This window comes from Heptranchias perlo, chromosome 2 (genome assembly GCF_035084215.1).
Source record: "Heptranchias perlo isolate sHepPer1 chromosome 2, sHepPer1.hap1, whole genome shotgun sequence".
In the NCBI taxonomy this organism is placed as follows: domain Eukaryota; kingdom Metazoa; phylum Chordata; class Chondrichthyes; order Hexanchiformes; family Hexanchidae; genus Heptranchias; species Heptranchias perlo.
The window spans coordinates 164,710,697-164,734,161 of record NC_090326.1 but is presented as its reverse complement, the minus strand read 5'-3'; the positions used below and the strand labels follow the sequence as shown (position 1 = coordinate 164,734,161).

The following is a 23,465-nucleotide window of genomic DNA, read 5'->3' as shown; positions in this document are numbered from 1 at the left end:
CATCTGCACGATGCACTGCAGCCACAGAGCGCCGGTGAAGGGCGTGGGTGTTTGGCCGAAGCAGCATCCTGCAGACCATATTTTGTATCGCTGCACTGCAGCAACTGGCCAAGGCTTCTTCGACAGCACCTCCTAAACCCATGACCTCTACCACCTAGAAGGACAAGGGCAGCAGGCACATGGGAACACCACCACCTGCACATTTCCCTCCAAGTCACACACCATCTTGACTTGGAAATATATTGCCACTGGGTCAAAATTCTGGAACTCCCTACTTAATAGCACTGTGGCAATACCTTCAACACATGGACTGCAACGGTTCAAGAAGGCGGCTCACCATCACCTTCTCAAGGGCAATTAAAGATCGGCAATAAAAACTGGCTTTGCCAGCAACGCCCACATCCAACGAATCAATAAAAAGAGATAAGCAGAATTCAGCATACAACAGCTGAATTAGAAATTTCAGAAACTCACTGCTCTTGCCTCCCTGAAATAAACACACAAACCATACATTTCCAGTAATTGACTGATCACATGTAATTACACCATAATCATAAACCCTTCAGTTTAGGGCACACTAGCCATCAGCGATTATAAAAGAACTCACTCCATTGCTTATTACAGTAAATGGTGGAACTAGTCCAAATTAAGAGTCCAAAACAATGTCTTGGACACAAGGAGCTGGCACTGTCAAACAGCTGGCTCTTATTAATATCTGAGTGTTAATCCCATTAGGAGCTCTTAATATTCACAGCACCGTTCTAAAAAAACAGAAGTTTCAAAATGGCATCTGTGTGAATAAGGCTTTCTAAAGTTTGATGCTACTTTCTAATTCATACAAGTATGAGGTCAAGAGTTTACCTTGTTTTTTTTAAAATTTGGTTTTCCCCCCAGACACCTCTGCCCGCTTCTGTGCTACAGTAGAAGCCCTATCTGACCACCCATCCTCACTTCATGAGAAGACATAAGCGTTGCTGAGTTCTGAATTTACATTCCTGTAACTCTTTAAAAAAAACTCAAATGTTTTTCTTGTAAACGGGGTAGAGGAAAACAGGTTGATGCTGAGCACAAGAAAAAGCTTGGTTAAAAGGGGCTTTAGGAGGCTTTTGAAAGCATGAAAGGATTTAGAAAAGTACAAGTATAGTGACAAAGAACAGCCATCAATAGTGGAGCAGAAGGAATGGGGAATGATCCAGTGTTACAGCAGCAAACAATGAGAAAGCAGAAATTACAGCAGGAACATACAGCTGAAGGCAAAATTGGGAGCAACCACATCAGGATTTCAAAGTCAACTTGCTGTGGCACAGGGAGCAAGCGGCATTTGGCCAGAACAGGGGACATGGAGTCGCTTTGTGTACAAGATTTGAAGTTTGTGCAGGCGGAGAGCATTAGAGAAGTCAAACTTCAAGCGGACAATGGTGTAGATTAAGGTCCCAATGGGAAGTTTGGGATGTCCTGAAAGGTGCTATACAAATGCAAGTTCTAAGTTTCTTTCCAATAGGGTAGAGAAAGAGAGTTAGGTTGGAAGAGAACAATGTTTGACATCAAAGAAAGCAACTTTGGCAATAGATTGGAAGTAGGGAAAGAAGCGTAGCTCATTATTAAGGGTAAGGAATCTTACAACACCAGATTATAGTCCAACAAATTTATTTTAAAATCACAAGCTTTCGGAGATTATCCCCTTCGTCAGGTGAATGAGTGAAAAGGTTCTCAAATCGCATATCTTATACTCTTATAATATTCTCTCTCTCTCTGCCATTTGGGTTTCTTTCTGTCTGTGTAATTGACACAATGTATATCCAGCATACTGGGACGTGCTGTTCTCCGTGACTGGCCTGTTTGAACAACGACGACACCTTTTGATTGGTGTGATGCTGTCCCAGCCTAGTATAAGATATGCGATTTGAGAACCTTTTCACTCATTCACCTGACGAAGGGGATAATCTCCGAAAGCTTGTGATTTTAAAATAAATCTGTTGGACTATAATCTGGTGTTGTAAGATTCCTTACATTTGTCCACCCCAGTCCATCACCGGCATCTCCACATCATTATTAAGGGCACAAAGGTTCTGCACCTCCAGACTTAGCCTAAAATGGCAGCTGGGGAAGTTACTAAGAGTTGTGGTCAGAGGCGGGAGCTGAAGAGGATAGCTTTTGTTTTACCAGCTAGAGGAAAGTGCAACTCATCCAGTTGGAAAGTGCAGCAACAGCTTTGGAAATGAATGGATCTGGGAACTGTGCAAAATGAGTGCAATCAAATGCTAACTCCCACTGGGTACTGGAATTCACACACTATTTACCACATAAAAGGGACTGTGCTCCACTGCATGAATACCTCCAAAAAAACCACATGTAAATATACTTGTAGCTGATGTCTGTCTGCAAGCTAATTAACAGAACAATTATTTTGATAAAGAACTGCTTTGCCACAAAATCTTTGTTCAAGTCAGAATACCAAGTAACTGCAGACAATAGATTAAAAAGTCAGCTCATTTAATCATTGAACTAAATCAATCTGAACAAAAAAACATTTCACAGAAATAATTAGACTATTAGACTTGTAAAACATTGCTGTCTCTGGTCAACAGTTGACAGTGAGCTCACTATATTTAGTGCCATCAGCATTAACATTAAAAATAAAAGCAGAATACTGCAGATGCTGGAAATCTGAAATAAAAGCAGAAAATGCTGGAAACACTCAGTGGGTCAGGCAGCATATTCAGAGAAAGAAAGAGTTAACGTTTCAGGTCGATGACCTTCCCAACCTCCCGCACCCAGGCTCTGTACTTGCTTAAAGACTGTCAAATCTTTATTTCTCCCAGTTCTGACATAAGTTCATCAAACTGAAACATTAACTCTTTTTCTTTCTCCACCGATGCTGCCTGACCTGCTGAGTGTTTCCATTTCAGATTTCCAGTAAATGCAGTATTTTGTTTTTGAATTAATATTGGAGAGTTAGGGAACAATTTACATTTACCTCAGGAGTTCCACATGATCCAGTGTCATGGGGGGGTGAAGAGTAGTGCTACTTCAGCAGATGCCTGTGAAAACCACCTCTTTTGATGGGTCTCAGACTCCTTCAGACACACTGCTTCCTTTACTGCCCTGTCACTGGTGACAGCACAGTATGCATATTAATTATTTAAATCAGAAGCCATGCAGGAATACATCATTTTTTTGGAGGCGCAAAATCTTCAGGGGGAGAAACAGAAAGAACCATAAGGGTTTACAGCACAGACTGGGACCATTCGGCCAATCATGCCAACTCTTTTCTAGAGCAACTAAAAACTAATCCTACTGCCCTGCTCTATCCCCATAGGCCTGTATCATTTTTCCCCCCTTAAAAAAATACAGGCCTTAACTGCTTAACTACTTGCTGTGGCAAAGCATTCTATGCTCCACCACCATTCAATGGTAGTATCCTCACCTCAGTCAAAAAGTCATTGATTCAGGTCCCACAACCAACATTTGAGCACATAGTCTAGGCTGACACTTGTAGTACTGTGGGAGTGGCTGCTTTGTTGGAAATGCTGATTTTCAAATAAGCCATTAAACCAAAGGCCTGCTTGCTGGTCTGATGAATGCAAAAGAGCCCATGGCGCCATTTGCAGAGCAGGGAGTTCTGATCAACATCCATCTCTTCACCGACATTACAAAGCAAATTATCTGGCCATTTTTCTCACTGCTGTTTGTAGGACCTTGCAGTGCGCAAATTGGCTACCGCGTTTGCCTCTGGCTACGAGGTGTTTGACACATCCCAAAGATGTGAAAGGCACTTTATAAATGCAAGTTCGTCCTTTCTCTACTAAAGAATTACCTTAATTCCCACTCCTTTCTCCCAATGACAATTTTAGATTGATCACCCCTCATCAACTAACTCCCTAACCAGAGAAGAGCGATGTTTACTGCCCTGATAGATCAGAAACAAGTAGTCTTACACAACACAATGTGAAATGTCAAGTTTGTAAGAAACAAATGGCCAAGATACAAAGGTGTCAGTTAACCCTATCTCAGTTGATTTACCCAGTCACCAATGCAAAAACACCAGTTGCTGTTAAAAGCCTGGGTCTTGCGGCCCACAATGGGGCAACTGCAGAGCTTTTATTAGTGGCTCCAAAGATCTAGGCTGTGACGCTAAGGAGAGGGGTGGGTGGGGGAAGAAAGATTAAAGGAGATTAAATGGGCTACGGCAAAAGAATTATTTTGTGGGCTAATTGAAGGCAGAAATTCAGATACAAACGAGGTGAACACCCTCTACTTCAAGATCGTTTTACATAAAGAAATGCAACCACATAAATGTTCCTTCCAACCTGCAGTGAACTGATAGCTCGAAGACTCATAAAATATACATCAATAATGCTGTTTGTATAAAAACCACCTGCTCCAGGAAAGTAGAGACAGTGAACCAGTCTTAGGTATTCCAAATGCATGTTTTTCTAGATTTATGGGAATATTGAGACAGGTTCAACGCTTATCATCATGAATGTTTCTTTTCCATTTCCTTCATACACTGGCATGTTTATTTATACACCACTGGCAGGAAAAAAAGTCATTCCAAGATGACACCAGTGGCAGAATGAAGAGTGGTTCCCACAGAAACCATGTCAATATTACATTTTATGAAAGGTGGTCTATTTTGTTGATGGTGCTCAAACAGAATCTACCCATCTCAATGCAGTGTACATAAGAGACATCTGGAGATGAGTAAAGAAGGTAACAAAGCAGTTGCTATCCCAAGACATAAATTTAAAACACTAGGAACATGAGTAGGCCATTCAGCCCCTCGTGCCTGCTCCGCCATTTGATAAGATCATGGCTGATCTGTGATCTAACTCCATATACCTGCCTTTGGCCCATATCCCTTCATACCTTTGGTTGCCAAAAAGCCATCTCTCTCAGATCTAAAATTATGATGTGGAGATGCCGGTGATGGACTGGGGTTGACAATTGTAAACAATTTTACAACACCAAGTTATAGTCCAGCAATTTTATTTTAAATTCTCAAGCTTTCGGAGGCTTCCTCCTTCGTCAGGTGAACGATGTGAAATTTCACATCGTTCACCTGACGAAGGAGGAAGCCTCCGAAAGCTTGAGAATTTAAAATAAAATTGCTGGACTATAACTTGGTGTTGTAAAATTGTTTACAAGATTTAAATTTAGCAATTGAGCTAGTATCAATTGCCGTTTGCGGAAGAGAGTTCCAAACTTCTACCACCCTTTGTGTCTAGAAGTGTTTTCTAATCTCACTCCTGAAGGACCGGCTCTAATTTTTAGACTGTGCCCCCTACTCCTAGAATCCCCAACCAGCGGAAATAGTTTCTCTCGATCCACCCTATCTGTTCCCCTTAATATCTTATTAACTTTGATCAGATCACCCCTTAACCTTCTAAACTCTAGAGAATACAACCCCAATTTGTGTAATCTCTCCTCGTAACTTAACCCTTGAAGTCCGGGTATCATTCTAGTAAACCTACGCTGCACTCCCTCGAAGGCCAATATGTCCTTCCGAAGGTGCCGTGCCCAGAACTGCTCTCAGTACTCCAGGTGCGGTCTAACCAGGGTTTTGTATAGCTGCAGCATAACTTCTGCCCCCTTGTACTCTAGTCCTCTAGATATAAAGGCCAGCATTCCATTAGTCCTATTGATTATTTTCTGCACCCGTTCATGACACTTCAATGATCTATGTACCTGAACCTCTAAGTCCCTTTGGACATCCACTGTTTTTAACTTTTTCCCATTTTAGAAAGTACCCTGTTCTATCCTTTTTTGATCCAAAGTAGATGACCTCACATTTGTCTACATTGAATTCCATTTGCCACAGTTTTACCCATTCACCTAATCTATCAATATTGCTTTGTAATTTTATGTTTTCATCTACACTGCTTACAATGACACCAATCTTTGTGTCATCGGCAAACTTAGATATGATACTTTCTATACCTTCATCTAAGCCGTTAATAAATAGTGAATAATTGAGGCCCCAAGACAGATCCCTGCGGGACTCCACTAGTCACATCCTGCCAATGTGAGTACCTTCCCATTATCCCTACTCTCTGTCGCCTTTCGCTCAGCCAACTTCCTAACCAAGTCCGTACTTTTCCCTCGATTCCATGGGCTTCTATCTTAGCTAACAGTCTCTTATGTGGGACCTTATCAAATGCCTTCTGGAAGTCCATATAAATAACATCCATTGACATTCCCCTGTCCACTACTTTAGTCACTTCTTCAAAAAATTTGTCAGGCACGACCGACCTTTTTTAAACTGAAAATTCTCGAAGTGTTCAGTCACCCTATCCTTAATTATAGACTCCAGCATTTTCCCCACAACAGATGTTAGGCTAACTGGTCTATAATTCCCTGGTTTCCCTCTCTCTACTTTCTTAAAAAGCGGAGTGACATGTGCAATTTTCCAATTGAGGGGGATGGTTCCTGAATCTAGAGAACTTTGAAAGATTATAGTTAGGGCATCTGCAATGTGCTCACCTACTTCCTTTAAAACCCTGGGATGGAAACCATCTGGTCCTGGGGATTTGTCACTCTTTAGTGCTATTATTTTCATTACTGTTGCTTTACTTAGATTAATTTTATCGAGTCCCGGTCCCCGATTCAATATTAGTTTTCTTGGGATACGCAAAGTAATTGTTCAACATGTCCGCCATTTCCCCATTGTCAATGACAATATCCCCACTATCAGTTTTTAAGGGGCCAACACTGCTCCTGACCACCCTCTTTTTCCTAATATAACTATAAAAGTTCTTCGTATTGGTTTTGATATCCCTTGCAAGTTTCTTTTCATACTCTCTTTTTGTAGCCCTTACTATCTGTTTTGTGACCCTTTGTATCTTTCCCATTTGCCAGGATCTGTGCCATTTTTTGCCTTTTTGTATGCCCTTTCCTTATGTCTTATACTGTCCCTTACCTCTTTAGTTGTCCATGGCTGTTTTTTTTGGCAAGTAGAGTTCTTGCCCCTCAGGGGTATAAACCGGTACTGTATCACTTTAAATGTTTCTTTAAACATTTCCCACTGATCATCAGTCGTTTTCCCCATTAACAGATTTGCCCAGTTTACTGTGGACAGTCTCTGTCTCATCCCATTGAAGTCGGCCTTACCCAAGTCTCGAATCTTAGCGGCTGATTCACTTTTTTCCCTTTCAAACACTACATTGAACTCGATCATGTTAAGATCAATGAAAGATCCTAAGCTCAGTCCCTCTAGCTGCACAGGTAGGAGGAGAATGGTCAGCAGTAAATACTAGAAAGATATGCCTGGCAACAGGAAATTAGGCAGCATTCAACAGAAGAAAATTAATCCTTTAATACTGTTTCAGCTTTTTCCACAGTCAAGCTAAAGCTGACAACAGCAGTGAGCACTGGTCCACACCCACATTAGAAAACGTGATAATTCACATTTGTCCCATGCAGGCATATAACTCACTTGATGTACACAGCTAGAAAGGATGTCCAATTAAAGGAATGACACTAGATTGTTGATTATCCAGAGCATAAAAGCAGTCACCCTAACCAATACATCACTGACATTCTCTATTCTGGTGCATTGCATCACTTTACTGTGCAGGCCTGCAGTTGCACACTGACCAGAATGGATTATCTGGCGCAAAAGAAAAAAAGATCCTCCCCTAAGTTATCACCAAAGGGCAAAATACATTATAATCAAAAAAGGACTGCATTAAGGTGTCTTTCACCTTTGGATGAAAATGTAAGGCTAGTGGTAGGGCAATGGGATTAGTTTTGGATTGCTTTAACAAAGAGCCAGATGAAAGGCTGAATGGCCTCCTTCGGTGCTGTAATCTTCTAAGGTTCCTTCAACAGTCTCAGAATCCCCCTATGGAACAGAGAAGGTTAAGGGGGATGCAAGAGGTTTGCAGAGGGTAAATAGATTTTGCCTACCAGTGGAAACATTGGTAACCAAGGGGCAAAGATGCAGGATTACTAGAACAAAGGGAGCAAGTTAAAAAAAATCTTTTCTTGAGTTATTAGAACATGGAACACTTTACCACAAGTGGCTACCAAGGCAGACTACATAATTTAAAAGGGATTTGGATAAGTATTTGGAAAAGGAAGAACTTTGAGGGTGGGTGTAGAGGGTTGTTTTTCAAATTGGAGGCCTGTGACCAGCGGTGTGCCTCAGGGATCGGTGCTGGGTCCGCTGTTATTTGTTATTTATATTAATGATTTGGATGAGAATTTAGGAGGCATGGTTAGTAAGTTTGCAGATGACACCAAGATTGGTGGCATTGTGGACAGTGAAGAAGGTTATCTAGGATTGCAACGGGATCTTGATAAATTGGGCCAGTGGGCCGATGAATGGCAGATGGAGTTTAATTTAGATAAATGTGAGGTGATGCATTTTGGGAGATCGAATCGGGCCAGGACCTACTCCGTTAATGGTAGGGCGTTGGGGAGAGTTATAGAACAAAGAGATCTAGGAGTACAGGTTCATAGCTCCTTGAAAGTGGAGTCACAGGTGGATAGGGTGGTGAAGAAGGCATTCAGCTTGCTTGGCTTCATTGGTCAGAACATTGAATGCAGGAGTTGGGATGTCTTGTTGAAGTTGTACAAGACATTAGTTAGGCCACACTTGGAATACTGTGTACAGTTCTGGTCACCCTATTATAGAAAGGATATTATTAAACTAGAAAGAGTGCAGAAAAGATTTACTAGGATGCTACCGGGACTTGATGGTTTGACTTATAGGGAGAGGTTAGACAGACTGGGACTTTTTTCCCTGGAGAGTAGGAGGTTGAGGGGTGATCTTATACAAGTCTATAAAATAATGAGGGGCATAGATAAGGTAGATAGTCAAAATCTTTTCCCAAAGGTAGGGGAGTCTATAACGAGGGGACATAGATTTAAGGTGAGAGGGGAGAGATACAAAAGGGTCCAGAGGGGCAATTTTTTCACTCAAAGGGTGGTGAGTGTCTGGAACGAGCTGCCAGAGGCAGTAGTAGAGGCGGGTACAATTTTGTCTTTTAAAAAGCATTTGGACAGTTACATGGGTAAGATGGGTATAGAGGGATATGGGCCAAGTGCAGGCAATTGGGACTAGCTTAGTGGTATAAACTGGGCGACATGGACATGTTGGGCCGAAGGGCCTGTTTCCATGTTGTAAACTTCTATGATTCTATGAAGGGTACAGAGAAAGGGCATGGAAATGGGATTGTACCAAATGAGTAGATGGCACAAGTGCAATGAGCTAAATATCCATGCGTCCCAGCCCAAACCCTCTGTTCCACTGATTCCAGCACCGGAGGTCGATGGTTCAGCTGTTATGTCCTCTAGAACTCTTCCAAAACAATTTTAGCTTGCTTTAGCCCTCCTTTAAAAACGTCTTGAAAAAAAACGAACTTGCTTTTTGTTCCCCGACCCATCCCCAAATTAGGGATTAAAAATTCAATTGAGTTTATCAAGGACTCAAGTTAACATGGAACCCTTACAACCAGCAAAGGGAACTTTCATCCTATCCATCTGGTTTCTCTTTTACTGTTTCACTTTCACCGAGCACCATTAATAAATTGTTTCCCATTCGTATGAAACCTACCTTCTCAGCTGAATGCAGCACCACTGTTAACGCACATCAGGCCATGTGATTATGGCCAGTCGGGCTCATTGTGCCTAACTGGTGACAACAATGCTACAAAATACCTGGCCTCTGATTTATAACCATACCCCTAACCACCACCCCCTCAGCAGGATTGTGTCCTTGAATAAATAACAAGACACGAGACCAAATAGCAAGCAATGGAGCGTAACCTGAAAGCAGTGATCTGAATCTTAAATGGAAAATGCAGATAAATGATTTGTCAGCAAATGCACTAAACGTCAAACTACAGCAGTCACATAATGAGAAATTAAAGACAGCGCATTTCTACAAGTACCAATTGTAATGTTCCACGAATTAAATGCTAATGAAAAACCCGTTGCTATGAGCAGCGCTGGATCAGCAGAGTCCACTACAATCCACTGATTTCCAAAACATCAGCATTTGATAAAAGCACAGCACTGAAACGCACGGCCATAAATCCTGGCAAACATCATCTGCCCAAACACACCGAGTCAACGATGGCGTCGGCTTCAATTACAATAATGAAAGAAAACGCTGTGGCGTCGAGAATGATGCCAACCCGCGACTCCAACCCCACCATCTTGTCAATCTTCACAACTCCCCCACCCCACCACCGTAAACAAAACCACTAAATAATCTCAACCCCCCCCCCTCCTCTATTTAATCTAAAACCGACAGCTTTCCTCCTCCTTCCCCTCTCGCCCCAAGAATCTAATTATCATTTTGAGCAGCGCGTCGCAATCCTCTCTCTCCTCGCCGCCTCTGACGCACCAAGGAAAAGAAGTTATCAAAAAAACCCCCGCGTTTTATACGAGACAAATACTGATTAATTTTTTTTCCCGCATTTTCCCCGCGAGTGTCGATGGGTTTTCGGGGTTTGACTCCCTCTCTGCGGCTGCGGCCCCAGCGCCATCATTTAATTTATACAACATACATTTTTCCATGAATTAAACGAAATTGAGACAATTTTAAATATAAAATAAAAGAGAAACGTGAAATGAGGCTTTAAACCCCAAACATCAGTCTAATTTACCCAATCCCTCTCTCTCTCTCTTCCCTCCCCCCCCGAGCTCGACCAAATGCCCTTCCTCGACCCCCCGATCCCGATCCGCTGTGTGTTCACCTCAGGATACCAACGGCGTGGTTAGTTTTTAAAGTGTGGTCCTCTCTTTTTAATTCTTCCGTCTCTGTTTGCAATTTAACGCCGAACTCTTCACCAGATTCTCCTCCTCTTACTCCCCGTCTTCACCCTCAGCTCAGCTCGGATCAGAATAGCTGCGCACGCAGTCACGTGTTGACATCGTCAATTCACCGGCTGAATCACCAGCCGGCCGCTAGGGGGGGGGGGGAGAGAGGGGGAGGAGGGAGAGGATAGAGGGAGAGGATAGAGAGTAGGGAGAGAGGGAGGGAGAGGATAGAGAGTAGGGAGAGAGGGAGGGAGAGGATAGAGAGCAGGGAGAGAGGGAGGGAGAGGATAGAGAGTAGGGAGAGAGGGAGGGAGAGGATAGAGAGCAGGGAGAGAGGGAGGGAGAGGATAGAGAGCAGGGAGAGAGGGAGGGAGAGGATAGAGAGCAGGGAGAGAGGGAGGGTGAGGATAGAGAGCAGGGAGAGAGGGAGGGTGAGGATAGAGAGTAGGGAGAGAGGGGGAGGATAGAGAGTAGGGAGAGAGGGAGGGAGAGGATAGAGAGTAGGGAGAGAGGGAGGGAGAGGATAGAGAGCAGGGAGAGAGGGAGGGAGAGGATAGAGAGTAGGGAGAGAGGGAGGGAGAGGATAGAGAGTAGGGAGAGAGGGAGGGAGAGGATAGAGAGTAGGGAGAGAGGGAGGGAGAGGATAGAGAGTAGGGAGAGAGGGAGGGAGAGGATAGAGAGTAGGGAGAGAGGGAGGGAGAGGATAGAGAGCAGGGAGAGAGGGAGGGAGAGGATAGAGAGCAGGGAGAGAGGGAGGGAGAGGATAGAGGGGGAGAGGATATTATTAAGGAAGTAGTAGCAGGACACTTGGAGACTCACAACACAATCAAGGAGAGTCAACATGGTTTTACGAAGGGGAAATCATGTCTGACAAATTAATTAGAGGAATCTGACAACACCAGGTTAGAGTCCAACAACTTTATTTTAAAATCACAAGCTTTCGGAGATTATCTCCTTCGTCAGGTGAGTAGTGAATGAGAGGTTCTCAAATCACATATCTTAGATTAGGCTGGGACCCCATCACACCAATCAAAGGTGTCGTTGGTGTTCAGACAGGTTACCCACGGAAAACAGTAGGTCCCAGTATGCTGAATGCACAATGTGTCAAATTACACAGATAGAGAGAAAGAGACCCGAAAGGCAGAGAGAGAGAGAATTTCCAGTTGTATTAAAAACAGATAACTTTTTTTTCCTTGCTGGTGGGGTTACGTGTAGCGTGACATGAACCCAAGATCCGCACCCATGAGGACGGCCTCAACCGGGATCTTGGGTTCATGTCACGCTACACGTAACCCCACCAGCAAGAAAAAAAAAGTTATCTGTTTTTAATACAACTGGAAATTCTCTCTCTCTCTCTCTGCCTTTCGGGTCACTTTCTCTCTGTCTGTGTAATTTGACAAATTGTGTATTCAGCATACTGGGACCTACTGTTTTCTATGGCTAACCTGTCTGAACACCAACGACACCTTTGATTGGTGTGATGGTGTCCCAGCCTAATATAAGATATGCGATTTGAGAACCTCTCATTCACTACTCACCTGACGAAGGAGATAATCTCCGAAAGCTTGTGATTTTAAAATAAAATTGTTGGACTATAACCTGGTGCTGTAAGATTCCTTACATTTGTCCACCCCAGTCCATCACCGGCATCTCCCCATCAAATTAATTAGAGTTCTTTGAGGAAGTAACGGGCAGGGTGGATAAAGGGGAACCAATGGATGCAGTATATTTGGATTTCCAAAAGGCATTCAATAAGGTGCCACATAAAAGATTACTGCACAAGATAAAATCTCATGGTGTTGGGGGTAATACACTGGCATGGATAGAGGATTGGCTAACTAACAGAAAACAGTCAGGATGAAAGGGTCATTTTCGAATTGGCAATCTGTAACTAGTGGGGTGCCGCAGGGCTCAGTGCTAGGGTCTCAACTATTTACAATATATATCAATGACTTGGATGAAGGAACAGAGTGTCTTGTGGCCAAATTTGCTGACGATACAAAGATAAGAGTAAAAGCAAGTTGCGATGAGGACACAAAGGGCCCGATGTTAGCAGGGCTGTGGGTTCTCAGCAGGGGGGCTATCGGGCGGGTGGGTAACGCGCCCGGTGAAATTAGTCAGCTTCCCGCGCGATCGTAGCATCCAATCCACTAATTGGATCCACTTACCTGCTCCTCTGGGTTCCCCACTGCTGATCTGCGCGTTGGGCGGGCTGCGCATGCGCAGTAAGATCTGTCAGCTGGAGGCGCTCTATTTAAAGGGGCAGTCCTCCACTGACTGATGCTGCAACAAATAGCAAAAATTACAGCATGGAGCAGCCCAGGGGGAAGGCTGCTCCCAGTTTAATGATGCCTCACTCCAGGTATCAATACATGGGGTGAGGAGGAGGGGGAGGACAGAGATCTTCCTCCCGGCGGGCGGGAGGAAGCGGCCTGCCTCTGCCACCAGGAAGGCCTGGTTCGAGGTGGCAGAGGAGGTCACCAGCGCAACCAACATATCGCCCACCTGCATACAGTGCAGGAGGCGCTCCAATGACCACAGTAGGTCAGCCAAAGTGAGTACACGTAGTCTTTCCCCTACACTCCGTCTGCCACATCACTGCCCCCAACCCACATCTCCTTCGGCACTGCCAACACGACTCTGTCACATCACCCCTCATACTCACTCAAACCTCATCCTCATCTTACCTGCACCTACTCACCTCGCCAGTACTCACCCCGCCACTACCACTCAACCCAATCCTCATACAATCTCATGGCTCTATCTCATACTCACCCTCTCGTGCATCTCTTTCACGGCCAGCCTCACTCAACCTGCCACTACCTGTGCTGCAGCCACAGGGCATGCATCACATATGTGCAGTAGGCAGCATAAGGCAAATGTGTCGTGAGCATGAAGGGGATGCACAAGGGTGTTTGAGGGTTTGTCATGGGTGTTACTTATATTGAATTTCTGAACAACTCACATTACATATTATATTGGCACCACTACTGCCATGTCCTCGCGAATCCTGTCTGGTTTGTGCAATAATGCCCGCTCCCGAGGATCACTATGAGGACCCACAACTGATGCCACCCATTGGGCCCGATTTTAGCACCCGCTACCGGGTGCGTTCTCGGCGGGGGGGCCCCGAAAATCCCGAAATCCCAGAGCGGGACCGGATCGTGCCTCGATCCCGCCCACGTCCGGGTTCCGCGCTGACGTGCGGGGGTGCGTGCGCAGCCCCCGCTGGTGGGAATCCCGCAGGCAATTAAAGCCAGCGGGATGCCACTTGAGTGTATTTACTTTGGTTGTTCAGGTCATTAACTGACCTGATTAAGGGACTGTGTGTTATTTTGGATAAACATGGGACTGTTTCACACACTGGGGGAAACAGTCCCAGTTGAAATGGACGTGTTGCAGCCGTCAGCCTGTGGCAGCTGCAAAGGTCCATTTGACAGGTGGGGTGGGGGGAGACCCTCAGCCATTGCAGGAGGCCGCTCTGTCACTTGGGACAAAGTTTGGCCTGCACCACCCTCCTCCTGATGGTCGAAGTCACCAACCTGCACACTAACCCCGGGGTCCGGAGACATGTACCTACATTGCGGACCCCCTCAGATGTACATCTTGCGGAAGGGGGCCGCCGTAGCTGCAGTCATGACCTCCTCGGAGGGCGAACAGCATCACCAGCCTCACCAGCCTCGCCATCCACGCCGTCCACCTCTGACACGTGGAGCTCCACAACAGAGTGCTGTGACACACCCATCTGTACAGCAGGAGGGAGGGCTACCGCAGAGAGAGATGCGTCGCAGAGGGCACTACCCTCGCCACACGTTCCACAGACCGAGGTTCAACTCCTGGACCGCTCTGAGCAGCAGTGCACACGGAGGCTCAGAGTCACTCGACATGTAGCCGTGGACATCTGCAGCCTCTTTCATGCCGAGCTGCTCCTGGCTGGCCCGTGCACCATCTTCCTACCTGTCGCTGTCAAAGTCACCACTGCCCTCCCGAACTTCTGCTCCACAGCCTTCCAGGCTGCAACCGGGGACATCCCCGATGTCTCTCAGTCGTCTGCGCAGAAGAGCCCTGCAAATACACCTACACCCACTCTGCAGTGACACACTGGGTGGCATCAGTGGTGGGTCCTCATAGGGATACCCAGGAGCGGGCATTATTGCACAAACTGGACAGGATTCGCGAAGACATGACAGTAGTGGTGCCAAATAATGTGTGATGTGAGTTGTTCTTTAATTCAATAGAAGTAAGAACCATGACAATCCCTCAAACACCCTTGTGCATCCCCTTCATGCTCACGACACGTTTGCCTTACGCTGCCTACTGCACATATGTGATGCATGCCCTGTGGCTGCAGCACAGGTAGTGGCAGGTTGAGTGAGGCTGGCCGTGAGAGAGATGCACGAGAGGGTGACTATGGGATAGAGCCATGAGATTGTATGAGGATTGGGTTGCGTGGTAGTGGCAGGGTGAGTACTCGCGAGGTGAATAGGTGCAGGTAAGTTGAGGATGAGGTTTGAGTGGGTATGAGGGGTCATGTGACAGAGCAGTGTTGGCGGTGCCGAAGGAGATGTGGGGTGGGGGCAGTGTTGTGTCAGGCGGAGTGTAGGGGAAAGACTACATGTTCTCACTGTGGCTGACCTACTGAGGTCATTGGAGCGCCTCCTGCACTGTATGCAGGTGGGCGATATGTTGGTGGCGCAGGTGACCCCCTCTGCCACCTTGAGCCAGGCCTTCTTGGTGGCAGAGGTGGGCCGCTTCCTCCCGCCCGCCGGGGGGAAGATCTCTGTCCTCCCCCTCCTCCTCACCCCATCTAATGATGCCTGGGGTGAGGCATCATTAAACTGGGAGCAGCCTTCCCCCTGGGCTGCTCCATGCTGTAATTTTTGCTGTTTGTTGCAGCATCTGTCAGTGGAGGACTGCCCCTTTAAATAGAGCGCCTCCAGCTGACAGATCTTACTGCGCATGCGCAGCCCGCCTGACGCGCAGATCAGCAGCGGGGAACCCGGAGGAGCAGGTAAGTGGATCCAATTAGTGTGTTGCCTGCTACGATCGCGCGGGCAACCCACTAATTTCACCGGGCGCGCTGGCCCACCCGCCGAGAACCCGCACCCCTGGTAAAATCGGGCCCATTGTGTCACTGCAGAGTGGGTGTAGGTGTATTTGCAGGGCTCTTCTGCGCAGAAGACTGAGAGACATCGGCGATGTCCCCGGTTGCACCCTGGAAGGATGCGGAGGAGAAGTTGTTGAGGGCAGTGGTGACTTTGACAGCGACAGGTAAGAAGATGGTGCTCGGGCCAGCCAGGAGCAGCTCGGCATGAAAGAGGCTGCAGATGTCCACGACTACATGTCGAGTGACTCTGAGCCTCCGTGTGCACTGCTGCTCAGAGAGGTCCAGGAGGCTGAGTCTCGGTCTGTGGACCCTGTGGCGAGGGTAGTGCCCTCTGCGACGCATCTCTCTCTGCGGTAGCCCTCCCTCCTGCTGTACAGGTGGATGTGTCACAGCACTGTGTTGTGGAGCTCCAAGTGTCAGAGGTGGACAGCGAGGCTGGTGAGGCTGGTGATGCTGTTCGCCCTCCGAGGAGGTCATGACTGCAGCTACGGCGGCCCCCATCCATAAGATGTACATCTGAGGGGGTCCGCAAGGTAGGTACATGTCTCCGGACCCCGGGGTAAGTGTGCAGGTTGGGACTTTGACTGTCAGGAGGAGGGTGGTGGAGGCCAAACTTTGTCCCAAGTGACAGAGTGGCCTCCTGCAATGGGTGAGGGTCTCCCCCCGCAACCTGTCAAATGGACCTTTGCAGCTGCCACAGGCTGACAGCTGCAACACATCCATTTGACCTGGGAGTGTTTCCCCCAGTGTGGGAAACAGTCCCAGTTTGTTCTAAAATCCCACCCCTCCTCACATAATCCTTTAATCAGGTCAGTTAATGACCTGAAATACCTAAATAAATGGCTTCAAGTGGCATCCCGCTGACTTTAATTGCCTGCGGGATTCCCACCAGCGGGGGCCGCGCGCGCACGCCGGCGCGTCAGCGGGGAACCCGGAAGTGCGCGGGTTCGAGGCGGGCTCCGGTCCAGCTCCGGGATTCTCTGATTTTCGGAGCCCCCCCGCCAGGAACGCACCCGATAGCAGGTGCTAAAATAGAGCCCAAAGTGTCTGCAAAGGGATATTGACAGGTTAAGCGAATGGGCAAAAATTTGGCAGATGGAATATAATGTGGGAAAATGTGAAGTCATCCACTTTGGGGGGAAAAATAAAACAGCAAAATATTATTTGAATGGAGAAATACTACAAAATGCTGCAGTACAAAGGGATCTGGGTGTCTTCGTACATGAAACACAAAAAGTCAACATACAGGTGCAGCAGGTAATCCAGAAGGCAAATGGAATATTGGCCTTTATTTCTAGGGGGATGGAGTATAAAAGCAGGGAAGTCATGCTTTTTTTAAATTCATTCATGGGATGTGGGCGTTGCTGGCGAGGCCGGCATTTATTGCCCATCCCTAATTGCCCTTGAGAAGGTGGTGGTGAGCCACCTTCTTGAACCGCTGCAGTCCGTGTGGTGAAGGTTCTCCCACAGTGCTGTTAGGATGGGAGTTCCAGGATTTTGACCCAGCGACGATAAAGGAACGGCGATATATTTCCAAGCCGGGATGGTGCGTGACTTGGAGGGGATCATGCAGGTTGTTCCCATGTGCCTGCTGCTCTTTTCCTTACAGGTGGTAGAGGTCACGGGTTTGGGAGGTGCTGTCGAAGAAGCCTTGGCGAGTTGCTGCAGTGCATCCTGTGAATGGTACACACTGCAGCCACAGTACGCCGATGGTGAATGTTTAGGGTGGTGGATGGGGTGCCAATCAAGCAGGCTGCTTTGTCCTGGATGGTGTCGAACTTCTTGAGTGTTGTTGGAGCTGCACTCATCCAGGCAAGTGGAGAATATTCCATCACACTCCTGATTTGTGCCTTGTAGATGGTGGAAAGGCTGTACACGGTGCTGGTGAGACCACACCTGGAGTACTGCGTACAGATCTGGTGCCCTTATTTAAGGAAGGACATATTTGCATTGGAGGCAGTTCAGAGAAGGTTCACTCGGTTGATTCCAGGAATGAAAGGGTTGTCTTATGAGGAAAGATTGAACAGGTTGGGTCTATACTCATTGGAGTTCAGAAGAATGAGAGGAGATCTTATTGAAACATATAAGATTCTGAGGGGACTTGATAGGGTAGATGCTGAGAGGATGTTACCCCTCATGGGGGAATCTAAAACTAGGGGGCATAGTCTCAGAATAAGGGGTCGCCCGTTTAAGACGGAAATGAGGAGTAATTTCTTCTCCCAGAGGGTCGTGAATCTTTGGAATTCTTTACCCCAAAAAGCTGTGGAGGCTGAGTCATTGAATACATTCAAGGCTGACTTGGACAAATTTTTGATCAATGTAAGGAATCTTACAACACCAGGTTATAGTCCAACTGTTTTATTTGAAAATCACAAGCTTTCGGAGGCTTTCTCCTTCGTCAGGTGAGCAAGTGTGGGATTCCATGGAAGGTTGCCGCATTTATATTCAGAGAACAATACCTGGTGATTACAGATAATCTTTCCAACTGCCCGTTGTCAAGGCAATCAAATTGTTCAGACAGAGTGATGTTACCTACAGGACCACCGAATACACAAACGGCCAGAACAAAAAAGACAGATAGAGAGAGAGAGAGAAACATCCGAAAGGAAGAGAAAGACAGAGAATGACCTGTTGTGTTAAAAACAGATAACTTTTTTTCGCTGGTGGGGTTACGTGTAGCGTGACATGAACCCAAGATCCCGGTTGAGGCCGTCGTCATGGGTGCGGAACTTGGCTATCAATTTCTGCTCGACGATTTTGCGTTGTCGTGTGTCTCGAAGGCCGCCTTGGAGAACACTTACTTGAAAATCGGTGGCTGAATGTCCCTGACTGCTGAAGTGTTCCCCGACTGGGAGGGAACCCTCCTGTCTGGCGATTGTTGCGCGGTGTCCGTTCATCCGTTGTCGCAGTGTCTGCATGGTCTCGCCAATGTACCATGCTCCGGGGCATCCTTTCCTGCAACGTATGAGGTAGACAACGTTGGCCGAGTCACAGGAGTATGAACCATGCACCTGGTGGGTGGTGTCCTCTCGTGTGATGGTGGTATCTGTGTCGATGATCTGGCATGTCTTGCAGAGGTTGCCGTGGCAGGGTTGTGTGGTGTCATGGACGTTGTTCTCCTGAAAGCTGGGTAATTTGCTGCGAACGATGGTCTGTTTGAGGTTGGGTGGCTGTTTAAAGGCGAGTAGTGGAGGTGTGGGGATGGCCATAGCGAGGTGTTCGTCGTCATTGATGACATGTTGAAGGCTGCGGAGAACATGGCGTAGTTTCTCCGCTCCGGGGAAGTACTGGACGACGAAGGGTACTCTGTTGGTTGCGTCCCGTGTTAGTCTTCTGAGGAGGTCTATGCGATTTTTCGCTGTGGCCCGTCGGAACTGTCGATCGACGAGACGAGCGTCATATCCCGTTCTTACGAGGGCGTCTTTCAGCGTCTGTAGGTGTCCATCGCGTTCCTCCTCGTCTGAGCAGACCCTGTGTATTCGCAGGGCCTGTCCATAGGGGATGGCCTCTTTGACGTGGTTAGGGTGGGAGCTGGAAAAGTGGAGCATCGTGAAGTTGTCCGTGGGCTTGCAGTAGAGTGAGGTGCTGAGGTGCCCGCTTTGATGGAGATTTGTGTGTCCAAGAAAGAAACCGATTCTGAGGAATAGTCCATGGTGAGCTTGATGGTGGGATGGAACTTGTTGATGTTATCGTGTAGTCTCTCTCAGCAAGGGAGTCAAAGGATATGGGGAAAGGGCGGGAAAGTGGAGTTGAAGTAAAAATCAGATCAGCCACAATCTCATTAAATGGCGGAGCAGGCTCGAGGGGCTGAATGGCCCACTCCTGCATCTATTATGGGTAGGGGAGGGTTTAAAGGGGGAGAGGGTAAGGTGGGGGGTGAGGGGGCAGAGAGAGTAAGGAGGAGGTGAGAGGAGAAGGAAGGGGAGGGGAGGAGAAGGAAGGGGAGGGGAGGGGAGGGGGATGGAGGGGGAGGAGAGAGAGAGGGTGGGAATGGAGGGGAAGGAGAGAGAGGGGGAGTGGGGGGGAAGGGGAGGAGAGAGAGTCAGGGAAGGAGGGGAGAGAGAGGGAAGGGACAGCAAGAAGAGGAGGAGAATGAGGGGAGAAAAGGGGAGGGGGAGAAGAGGGGGGAATGGGGAAGGGGAAAAGGGGAGGGAGGGGGGAAGGGGAAAAGGGGAGGGAGGGGGAAGGGGAAAAGGGGAGGGGGAAGGGGAAAAGGGGAGGGAGGGGGGAAAGGGGAGGGAGGGGGAAAGGGGAGGGAGGGAGGGGGAAAGGAGAGGGATGGAGGGGGGAAAGGGGAGGGGGAAAGGGGAGGGAGGGGGGAAAAGGGGAGGGAGGGGGAAAAGGGGAGGGAGGGGGAGAGAGAAAAGGGGTGGGGGAGAGGGGAAGGGGAAGAGGGGGAGAAAAGGAGAGGGAGAGGGGAAGAAAAGGGGAGGGAGAGGGGGAGAAAAGGGGGAGAAAATGGGAGAGGGAGGGAGGGGGAGAAAATGGGAGAGGGAGGGAGAGAAAATGGGAGGGGGAGAAAATGGGAGGGGGAGGGAGGGGGAGAAAATGGGAGGGGGAGGGGGAGAAAATGGGAGGGGGAGGGAGGGGGAGAAAATGGGAGAGGAGGGAGGGGGAGAAAATGGGAGGGGGAGAAATGGGAGGGGGAGGGAGGGATGAAAATGGGAGGGGGAGGGGGAGGGAGGGGGAGAAAATGGGAGGGGGAGAAAATGGGAGGGGGAGGGAGGGGAGAAAATGGGAGCGGGAGGGATGGGGAGAAAATGGGAGGGGGAGGGAGGGGGAGAAAATGGGAGGGGGAGGGAGGGAGGGAGGGGGAGAAAATGGGAGGGAGGGGAGGGAGGGGGAGAAAATGGGAAGGAGGGGGAGAAAATGGGAGGGAGGGGGAGAAAATGGGAGGGGGAGGGAGGGAGGGAGGGGGAGAAAATGGGAGAGGGAGAAAATGGGAGGGGGTGGGAGTGGGGAAGGGAGGGGGAGAAAATGGGAGGGGGGAGGGAGGGGGAGAAAATGGGAGGGGGATGGAGGGGGAATGGAGGGAGGTAGAGAAAATGGGAGGGTGAGGGAGGGAGGGGGAGAAAATGGGAGGGGGAGGGAGGGAGGGGGAGAAAATGGGAGGGAGGGATAAAAGGGGGGAGAAAAGGGGGATAGGGGGGAGAAGAGAGAGGGGTCAGGGAGTAGAAGGGGGGAGGGGAGAGGAAGGTGGAGAAGACAGTTGGGTAGAGAGTGAGGGAAAAGGGCGACAGAGGAAAAGGAGAGCAAGGGGGGAGAAGGAGGAGGAAGACAGAGGGGAAAGAGGAGGAGGGAGGGGAGAGGCAGAGGGAGGAGGAGGAACATAGGAACAGGAGTAGGCCATTCAGCCCCTCGAGCCCGCTCCTCCATTTGATAAGATCTGTAATCTAACTCCATATACCTGCCTTTGGCCCATATCCCTTAATACCTTTTCGTTGCCAAAATGCTATCTATCTCACATTTAAAATTAGCAATTGAGCTAGTATCAATTGCCGTTTGCGGAAGAGAGTTTCAAACTTCTACCACCCTTTGTGTGTAGAAATGTTTTCTAATCTCACTCCTGAAAGGTCTGGCTCCAATTTTTAGACTGTGCCCCCTACTCCTAGAATCCCAACCAGCAGAAATAGTTTCTCTCTATCCACCCTATCTGTTCCCCTTAATACCTTATAAACTTCGATCAGATCACCCCTTAACCTTCTAAACTTGAGAGAATACAATCCCAATTTGTGTAATCTCTCCTCGTAACTTAACCCTTGACGTCCAGGTATCATTCTAGTAAACCTACGCTGTGCTCCCTCCAAGGCCAATATGTCCTTCCGAAGGTGCAGTGCCCAGAACTGCTCTCAGTACTCCAGGTGCGGTCTAGCCAGGGTTTTGTATAGCCGCAGCATAACTTCTGCCCCCTTGTACTCTAGTCCTCCAGATATAAAGGCCAGCATTCCATTAGCCTTATTGATGATTTTCTGCATCTGTTCATGACACTTCAATGATCTATGTACCTGAACCCCTAAGTCCCTTTGGACATCCACTGTTTTTAACTTTTTACCATTTAGAAAGTACCCTGTTCTATCCTTTTTTGGTCCAAAATGGATGGCCTCACATTTGTCTACATTGAATTCCATTTGCCACAGTTTTGCCACTTCACCTAATCTATCAATATCCCTTTGTAATTGTATGTTTCCATCTACACTGCTTACAATGCCACCAATCTTTGTGTCATCGGCAAACTTAGATATGAGACTTTCTATGCCTTCATCTAAGTCGTTAATAAATATTGTGAATAATTGAGGCCCCAAGACAAATCCCTGCGGGACTCCACTAGTCACATCCTGCCAATGTGAGTACCTACCCATTATCCCTACTCTCTGTAGCCTTTCGCTCAGCCAACATCCTAACCAAGTCCGTACTTTTCCCTCGATTCCATGGGCTTCTAACTTAGCTAAGTCTCTTATGTGGGACCTTATCAAATGCCTTCTGGAAGTCCATATAAATAACATCCATTGACATTCCCCTGTCCACCACTTTAGTCACCTCTTCAAAAAATTCAATCAGGTTTGTCAGGCACGACCTACCTTTCACAAATCCAAGCTGGCTCTCTCTGACTAACTGAAAATTTTAAGGATGTCACCCTATCCTTAATTATAGACTCCAGCATTTTCCCCACAACAGATGTTAGGCTTACTGGTCTATAATTCCCTGGTTTCCCTCTCCTTTCTTAAAAGCGGAGTGACATGTGCAATTTTCTAATCTCGGGGGACGGTTCCTGAAACTAGAGAACTTTGAAAGATTATAGTTAGGGCATCTGCAAATCTGCTCTCCTACTTCTTTAAAACCCTGGGATGGAAACCATCTGGTCCTGTGGATTTGTCACTCTTTAGTGCTATTATTTTCTTCATTACTGTTGTTTTACTTGTGTTAATTTTATTGAGTCCCTGTCCCCGATTCAATATTAGTTTTCTTGGGATTTCCGGCACGCTATCCTCTTTTTCTACTGTAAATACTGACGCAAAGTAATTATTCAACATGTCTGCCATTTCCCCATTGTCAATGACAATATCCCCACTATCAGTTTTTAAGGGGCCAACACTGCTCCTGATCACCCTCTTTTTCCTAATATAACTATAAAATTACTGGATAGACATCATGCCTGATGCAAGCTTGGTTAAATTCTCATAGGCAAAGGGTTGTCATTAATGGGAGTGGATCTGAATGGGGCCTTGTTACAAGTAATGTTTCACAAGCCTCTGTGTTGGGACCGTTGCTGCTTATCATTTTCATTAATGATTTGGATAAAAGAAAAATAAACACATTGGTAAATTTGCATGAAAATGTACATGGGATGAACTGCTCAGATCAAATGAATATACTCCAGGTTGATTTAAGCAGGTTGGTGGAATGGGTCCGTGTATGCCAAATGTTATTTGTCAGTCTGTGTGTATATCTCCTGGGAGTCTATGGATAGGTTGAATACATCAGTCTGTGTGTATATTTTCCTCCTAGTCTATGAATATGAGTCTGTGTGTTTATTATACATAATAACATTTTGGGATGCAGTATATGAGTAATTTGAGACATGACTTGT

General features: G+C 47.3%; 1 protein-coding gene across 1 annotated transcript in view; it reads right to left on the bottom strand.

Moving 5' to 3' along the window:
• The window catches only part of LOC137299764 (protein lifeguard 1-like), a 71,442-nt gene extending 60,584 nt beyond the window's left edge, over nt 1-10,858 (bottom strand). Inside the window, exon 1 of the mRNA XM_067968712.1 lies at nt 10,707-10,858. The gene's annotated coding sequence lies outside the window, so the exon portion shown is untranslated. The remainder of the gene's footprint in view (nt 1-10,706) is intronic.
• Between the last annotated feature and the right edge of the window lie 12,607 nt (nt 10,859-23,465).